The following is a 9,054-nucleotide window of genomic DNA, read 5'->3' on the forward strand; positions in this document are numbered from 1 at the left end:
AAACTATGTGATGGTTGATGAAATGTGGATAAGGAACACTTTATTTTTGTCATTACTTGGTCCTGGGTGTTTGCTTTTCCGGAATGCAACGGAAAGTTGGCTCGGGCGAGACGGGAATGTAAATACATGATTTATTTAATATATCAAAATAAAGTACAAACGAAAAGCGCGCACAGTGGCGGAGAACAAACTATGAAACCAAAAGACTATAGCATTAATAAACAAAACTTACTTGGCATGGACTAAAAGGAGCAGCATGAACGATGGACATGAAATCAAGTGTCAGAAATGTGCCGAGCATAATTGTGGGATGTCACCAGACAGACAAACTGAAAACAATGAACTTAAATACTAGACATGATTAACGAAAACAGGTGCGTGACTCAAAACGTGAAACAGGTGCGTGACGTGACAGGTGAAAACTAATGGGTTGCTATGGTGACAAACAAGAGTGCACAATGAGTCCAAACGTGGAACAGGTGAAACTAATGGGTAATCATGGAAACAAGACAAGGGAGTGAAAAGCCAGAAACTAAAGAGTCCAATAACTAAACAAAACATGACTAAAACAAAACATGATTACACAGACATGACAATTTTATTGACTTTACTTTTATTTTTTTAGTTTATTTAGACTTTGTGGTGAGGGGGTTTGCATACTAGAGTGACCTTAAGAGTTATATACCAGCAGGAGCTTAGTCTTCAGGTGGTACACCCAAGAAGTACAGGTGTGAAAGTACACTGCAAAAAGTCAGTGTTCAAAAACAAGAAAAAAAAAAAAAAAAAAAAAAATAGGGGTATTTTACATGAACTAAGCAAAATTATCTGCCAATAGAACAAGAAAATTTGGCTTGTCAAGACTTTCCAAAACAAGTAAAATTAGCTAACCTCAATGAACCCAAGAATACCTTAAAATAAGTATGCAAAGCATCTAAACAACAGAAGAATAAGTGATTATTACATTTTAACAGAAGTGTAAATAAACGTGTTAAAAGAGAACAGACGCGGAAGGAGATTTTTACTACAAAGTTCTAAAGCTTAGTGATGTATCAGATGTATCAGATTGTAGGTGGGTTTATTTTTTTACCCTTCGCATTCATATTTTGTTGCATTTTTTTTTGCGTTTTTTGTTTGATCGTAAAATATGTCGATGGAGAGGGGGTGTGACGTTCATACGTTGTCAATATTCAGTGTTTTATCGTTCATAGGTAATAGTGTAAATCCCACATTCTTTATTTTCATGTACATTCCGGTTGTCTCAATCAGTAAAAAAAAAATTAAATTCCATTTCGTTTTTTAAGGCGGTCTGTCATAACTTTTTTAGCTTTCAATCAGACATTATTGTGAGGTTTTGTATTAGTCTTCCTAAAATTAGGACCCAAGCACACATACTGTACAGCAGATTTTCACAGTTAACAGTTTTATATATATATATATATATATATATATATATATATATATATATATATATATATATATATATATATATATATATATATATATATATATATATATATATATATATGTATATACATACGTTAGGTCAGGAAAAAACACAGGGGCTATTTCATCCCTACAAGCCTGTTTCGCAGGTTTCCCTGCTCTTCAGGGGATTTTATATATATTATGTATATTACGGATATATATATATATATATATATATATATATATATATATATATATATATATATGTCTTAATAAGGTTATCCAAAAAATAGTGCTCGATACCGTAGTAGAGCGCAATATATGTATGTGTGGGGAAAAAATCACAAGACTATTTCATCTCTACAGGCCTGTTTCATGAGGGGGTTCCCTCAATCATCAGGAGATTTTAATGGGAGCATTCACATACCATGGTTTATATAGGGCACAGAGTGGGTGGGTACAGGCTGGTGTAGGGGCGTGGTGATTGGCTCATGTGTTACCTAGGAGGTGTTTCCGTCTGTGGCGGCATGCTGATACAATTTCGCTGCGCTTGTTGAGGGATGACAGGTCTGGACGGTAAATAATAAACAGTTTCTCTTTCAAGCATAGGTTGCATCTTTTATTACCACTATTGTAAGGTGTGCTGGATGCAAGAATTTGCCATGTTATTGAATATTCAACATTATTGTCTTTGAGGTCCCAAATGTGTTTGCTGAGTTCTGTGGTATTCCGCAGGTTTTGGTTCCTGAAAGAAGCCTTGTGATTGTTCCATCTGGTTTTAAACTCTCCCTCGGTTAATCCTACATATGTGTCGGATGTGTTAATGTCCTTGCGTGTTACCTTAGATTGGTAGACAACTGATGTTTGTAAGCACCCCCCGTTGAGAGGGAAATCAGGTTTCTTGCGACAGTTGCAGCCTTTGTTGGTTTTGGGGTCGCTCTGTCTGGGGGCCGACGGCTCATTTGCAATTGTTTTGTTGTGGTTTGAGATAATTTGTCGTATATTGTTCATGCAGCTGTAGCTCAATTTAATGTTGTTCTTGATGAATACTTTTCTTAGGCTGTTGCCTTTGGGAAAGTGTTTGTCAATCAGAGTGAGGAATTTGTGGCCAATGTTAGTTGAGACGTTTTTGCTGTATGGGGGGTTGTACCAGATGATGTTGTTTCGTTTTCTGTTCTTTTTTGGTTGGTTTCCTGGCGTGGGTTCATAGGTGAGGGTGAAATTGTATCCGCTTTCATCAAATGATGAAAGCGGATACAATTTCACCCTTACCTATGAATGCTCCCATTAAAATATCCTGATGATTGAGGGAACCCCCTCATGAAACAGGCCTGTAGAGATTAAATAGTCTTGTGATTTTTTTCCCACATATACATATATTGGTTTCCTGGCGTGGGTTCATAGGTGAGGGTGAAATTGTATCCGCTTTCATCAAATGATGAAAGCGGATACAATTTCACCCTTACCTATGAACCCACGCCAGGAAACCAACCAAAAAAGAACAGAAAACGAAACAACATCATCTGGTACAACCCCCCATACAGCAAAAACGTCTCAACTAACATTGGCCACAGCTGTATGAACAATATACGACAAATTATCTCAAACCACAACAAAACAATTGCAAATGAGCCGTCGGCCCCCAGACAGAGCGACCCCAAAACCAACAAAGGCTGCAACTGTCGCAAGAAACCTGATTGCCCTCTCAACGGGGGGTGCTTACAAACATCAGTTGTCTACCAATCTAAGGTAACACGCAAGGACATTAACACATCTGACACATATATAGGATTAACTGAGGGAGAGTTTAAAACCAGATGGAACAATCACAAGGCTTCTTTCAGGAACCAAAACCTGTGGAATACCACAGAACTCAGCAAACACATTTGGGACCTCAAAGACAATAATGTTGAATATTCAATAACATGGCAAATTCTTGCATCCAGCACACCTTACAATAGTGGTAATAAAAGATGCAACCTATGCTTGAAAGAGAAACTGTTTATTATTTACCGTCCAGACCTGTCATCCCTCAACAAGCGCAGCGAAATTGTATCAGCATGCCGCCACAGACGGAAACACCTCCTAGGTAACACATGAGCCAATCACCACGCCCCTACACCAGCCTGTACCCACCCACTCTGTGCCCTATATAAACCATGGTATGTGAATGCTCCCATTAAAATCTCCTGATGATTGAGGGAACCCCCTCATGAAACAGGCCTGTAGAGATGAAATAGTCTTGTGATTTTTTTCCCACACATACATATATATATATATATATATATATATATATATATATATATATATATATATATATATATATATATATATATATATGAATATGAATATATCAAAATAATTGCCCAGGCCTGCACTACATTATAGTCCCAATTGTATTTTCTGTGCATCCTTGGCTCCGGATCAGCTATTCCCGAGGGAGATCGAAATAAAGTATTATATTACTAGTGAAGTGAATTATATTTATATAGCTCTTTTCTCTAGTGACTCAAAGCGCTTTTACATAGTGAAACCCGATATCTAAGCTACATTTAAACCAATGTGGGTGGCACTGGGAGCAGGTGGGTAAAGAGTCTTGCCCAAGGACACAACGGCAGTGACTCGGATTGGCGGGAGCGGGGATCAAACCTGGAACCCTCAAGTTGCTGACACGCCCACTCTACCAACCGAGCTACACCACCTCGTTATTATATTGTTATTGTTGTCTGGGGACTTGCTGAACTGACACTGTTTAGTATTTTTGCGGCGGTATAGCTCGGTTGGTAGAGCGGCCGTGCCAGCAACTTGAGTGTTCCAAGTTCGATCCCCGCTTCCGTTGTCCTAGTCTCTGCCGTTGTGTCCTTGGGCAAGACACTTTACCCACCTGCTCCCTGGTTTCAATGTAACTTAGATATTGGGTTTCACTATGTAAAAGCGCTTTGAGTCACTAGAGAAAAGTGCTATATAAATTATAACGTTTACATGTGCAACTGTTTTTTTTCCCTAGTCACATCCTAGTTGTGTTGTAATTGGTGAGGCGAAGAGACAATTTAGCGGTTTGGCGAGAACACCAGAGGAATGTTTACTCTGAAAGTGACAATAGTCTGCGAGGGTTAGGGTCCAAAGACTAGGTCAAGGGGAAAAAAGAGAGAGTCAAGTTTCTGAGGTTCTTCAGCTCATGTCATTTTTGACTAAAAGAAGTACGACTATTGTGTTTGCGACATATAGTAACATAGTGCAGTGTAATTCCACACCACTTCGAACCCTCACCCACGACAATTACCATTCCATGTACGCATAATCAAAGACTGAGTAGTGTTTTTTTGTTTTGTTTAAAAAAAAAAAGCATTCTGTTTACATTGCAATACAGACTGAGCGATCTACATGATTGTATGAAGTACTTTTTTCCGAGGGATAAACGTTGACTGGAGGTCAGGTATTAATCCTGCTAAGAGAAAACACATTCCTCCCCTGATTAAATCAGCCAAGAGCGGGGAACACATTTAAATGAATGTTCTTTTTAATATGATTGGTAGTTATCCTTGATGCAATTGTACCGATGAATAAGTGGTGAACGTCACATGATCGGCATCAATACACGACAGTCATAGCCGAGGAACTTACTGGTTTATTTCTGTAGGACGGTCTTGAAGGGTTTGCGGACTTCGAAACCTCTGTTGCTGTAGTTCCCTTCTTCGTAGCTTGAGGACTCCCTGGCCGGCCCCAGAGTCCAGGCAGGTCTGGCTGTTCCCTTCGGCCACAGTCTCGCTTCTGAACAATGCGTCATTATGAAGGGGAAAAAGTGGGGGGGTGGTGACACGGCGGAAAGAAAAAAGGGGGTTGTGCGGGTCATTTCAGTCAACGTGTACTCAGCTGTCAACATACGGTATTCTGCACAAGACCTGTCCTGACCCATCCATCCATCCATTCATCTTCGTCCGCCTGTCCGAGGTCGGGTGGCGGGGGCAGTAGCCTAAGCAGGGAAGCCCAGACTTCCCTCTCCCATACCTGCCAACTTTTGAAATCAGAAAAACCTAGTAGCCAGGGGCCGCAGGCAGTGCCCGGCCCTAACCAATCTGGCGCCCTAGGCAAGATTTTAGGTGGCGCCCCCCCACATCGGCAGTGAAGTGTATATACTCACAAGAAACCGAATAGCTTTGTCTTTGACCTTTTTTTTTTTTACTTACAACTATACCTAATATATAAAGGGGTGGAAAAGTGACTATTACCTGCAGGGCAAACATTAGCTAACCAGAAGGCAATAACAATGTAAACAAAAAACACCTGCTTAAAAGATCTAATACAAATGTCCCTGAGGAATGTAAGGTGGGAGTACTGTAATTACCTAACGTTACATTATTATTTTCCATAACAATTTAGCCCCCTCCACAATATTAACCCGACGTTAAAACGGAACTAGCTATTTATTGATTAGCAATTGCCGAATCATGTAACATTAGCTTAATGCTAAAAAGCCAGGTTACTATCACATTCTGTAACAGACAAATAATTTCATGTAGGCTAACGTTACCTACCTGCTAACTCTGTCTTTTCTCGTTTCTCCTCCTCTTCTTTTCTCTTTTTTCTTCCCTGGGCACCTGACAGTTTTGGCCGTTTTGACATCTTGTGTTGATTTTTTGATGTGGTGACGTCCAAAAAGAGTCATGATACGGGAAGGGAGGGGGCGCACCGTGCGGGGGAGAGGGGGGGGGGGGGGCGTAATGTTGTAACAAATAATATTTCTATTAAATAGACTTTACTTTGCATTTTAATTAACGTGGGATTATTTTTTGTATTTAGAAATAATAATACCAACTTTTTGGCACTGGCGTGGCGCCCCCTGATGGACGGCGCCCTTAGCATTTGCCTATACGGCCTATGCCACGGGCCGGCCCTGGCCGCAGGCCCCGGTAGGTCCAGGACAAAGTCCTGGTGGGGGGGTTCAAAATGATTATTAGCATTCAGACAGGTTAAAATGTTGCTAAAACCATCACTGTTTGGGCGACGAAAAACGTTGAAAGTTTTCCACTTGTATCGCTAGCAACGGCATTAGACTTGTGTTTTTTTTGTCCCAACGTGGTCTTTTACATCGCTAATTCCTCCGTGTCCGATCGAAAAATCTTGTCTGCACGAGGTGCAATTCGCGTAGTTTTCACCCTTTTTGGAACGGATAATTATTCCCGGATAGGCTTTTGAATATTCTTCACGGAATGACTGCAGTTTTCTTTTCGGTTTAAGACTCGTTTGCGATTTTTTCTCCGGCTGATTCCATGACCGTTCGCTCGTTTGGAAACAATGGCAACTGTATGGCGTCGCATTAGTGCCAAAAATCCGAGCGCATAAAAACTGTTATCGCGTGCTGATTCTCCACTTCGTGCGCGCGCGCGACACCATTTTGCGTGCGCGCGCGCGACACCATTTTGCGCGCTCTCTGTGTACTCCTGGCATCTCTCCTCGCGCTGTCATGTTTCTTTTTGGCACTTTGGGGGCGGGTATGCTTAGACGGCCCCTTCTTTCTGATTGGCTGTGAGCATTTTTCATATGACCAATCATTCTCCAGCGTAGCAACGTTGTAGCCATCTTACCTCGAACATCTAGCCTCAATCATTACATTGATGTCAATGGTACATGTACTAATTAAATCAGGGCCGGCCCGTGGCATAGGCCGTATAGGCAAATGCTAAGGGCGCCGTCCATCAGGGGGCGCCACGCCAGTGCCACAAATGTAGGAGAAAAAAAAGAAAAAAGTTGGTACTGTTATTTCTAAATACAAAAAATAATCCCACGTTAATTAAAATGCAAAGTAAAGCCTATATAATAGAAATATTATTTGTTACAACACAGTGCGCCCCCTCCCTTCCCGTATCATGACTCTTTTTGGACGTCACCACATCAAAAAATCAACACAAGATGTCAAAACGGCCAAAACTGTCAGGTGCCCAGGGAAGAAAAAAGAGAAAAGAAGAGGAGGAGAAACGAGAAAAAGACAGAGGTAGCAGGTAGGTAACGTTAGCCTACATGAAATTATTTGTCTGTTACAGAATGTGATAGTAACCTGGCTTTTTAGCATTAAGCTAATGTTACATGACTCGGCAATTGCTAATCAATAAATAGCTAGTTCTGTTTTAACGTCGGGTTAATATTGTGGAGGGGGCTAAATTGTTATGGAAAATAATAATGTAACGTTAGGTAATTACAGTACTCCCACCTTACATTCCTCAGGGACATTTGTATTAGATCTTTTAAGCAGGTGTTTTTTGTTTACATTGTTATTGCCTTCTGGTTAGCTAATGTTTGCCCTGCAGGTAATAGTCACTTTTCCACCCCTTTATATATTAGGTATAGTTGTAAGTAAAAAAAAAAAAGGTCAAAGACAAAGCTATTCCGTTTCTTGTGAGTGTATACACTTCACTGCCGATGTGGGGGGGCGCCACCTAAAATCTTGCCTAGGGCGCCAGATTGGTTAGGACCGGGCCTGCCTCGGGGAAGACCATATACAAACCCCGTTTCCATATGAGTTGGGAAATTGTGTTGGATGTAAATATAAACGGAATACAATGATTTACAAAACCCATATTCAGTTGAATATGCTACAAAGACAACATATTTGATGTTCAAACTGATAAACTTTTTTTTTTTTTTTGCAAATAATCATTAACTTTAGAATTTGATGCCAGCAACACGTGACGAAGAAGTTGGGAAAGGTGGCAATAAATACTGATAAAGTTGAGGAATGCTCATCACACACTTAATTGGAACATCCCACAGGTGTGCAGGCTAATTGGGAGCAGGTGGGTGCCATGATTGGGTATAAAAAACAGCTTTCCAAAAAATGCTCAGTCTTTCACAAGAAAGGATGGGGCGAGGTACACCCCTTTGTCCACAACTGCGTGAGCAAATAGTCAAACAGTTTAAGAACAACGTTTCTCAAAATGCAATTGCAAGGAATTTAGGGATTTCAACATATACGGTTTATAATATCATCAAAAGGTTCAGAGAATCTGGAGAAATCCCTGCACGTAAGCGGCATGGCCGGAAACCAACATTGAATGACCGTGACCTTCGATCCCTCAGACGGCACTGTATCAAAAACCGACATCAATCTCTAAAGGATATCACCACATGGGCTCAGGAACACTTCAGAAAACCACTGTCACTAAATACAGTTCATTGCTACATCTGTAAGTGCAAGTTAAAGCTTGACTATGCATTTATGAACAACATCCAGAAACGCCGCCGGCTTCTCTGGGCCCGAGATCATCTAAGATGGACTCATGCAGAGTGGAAATGTGTTCTGTGGTCTGACGAGTCCACATTTCAAATTGTTTTTGGAAATATTCGACATCGTGTCATCCGGACCAAAGGGGAAGCGAACCATCCAGACTGTTATCGATGCAAAGTTCAAAAGCCAGCATCTGTGATGGTATGGGGGTGTATTAGTGCCCAAGGCATGGGTAACTTACACATCTGTGAAGGCACCATTAATGCTGAAAGGTACATACAGGTTTTGGAGCAACATATGCTGCCATCTAAGCGCCGTCTTTTTTAATGGACGCCCCTGCTTATTTCAGCAAGACAATACCAAGCCACATTCAGCACGTGTTACAACAGCGTGGCTTCGTAAAAAAA

The 9,054-nt window shown here is 40.9% G+C and overlaps 1 protein-coding gene across 1 annotated transcript in view; it reads right to left on the minus strand.

The window, feature by feature from the left end:
• Positions 1 to 5,188, minus strand: part of optc (opticin) — a 35,892-nt gene extending 30,704 nt beyond the window's left edge. The window contains exon 1 of the mRNA XM_061923482.1: positions 5,050 to 5,188. The gene's annotated coding sequence lies outside the window, so the exon portion shown is untranslated. The remainder of the gene's footprint in view (positions 1 to 5,049) is intronic.
• Between the last annotated feature and the right edge of the window lie 3,866 nt (positions 5,189 to 9,054).

The sequence above is a fragment of the Nerophis lumbriciformis genome, linkage group LG28, assembly GCF_033978685.3.
Source record: "Nerophis lumbriciformis linkage group LG28, RoL_Nlum_v2.1, whole genome shotgun sequence".
NCBI classification, from domain to species: domain Eukaryota; kingdom Metazoa; phylum Chordata; class Actinopteri; order Syngnathiformes; family Syngnathidae; genus Nerophis; species Nerophis lumbriciformis.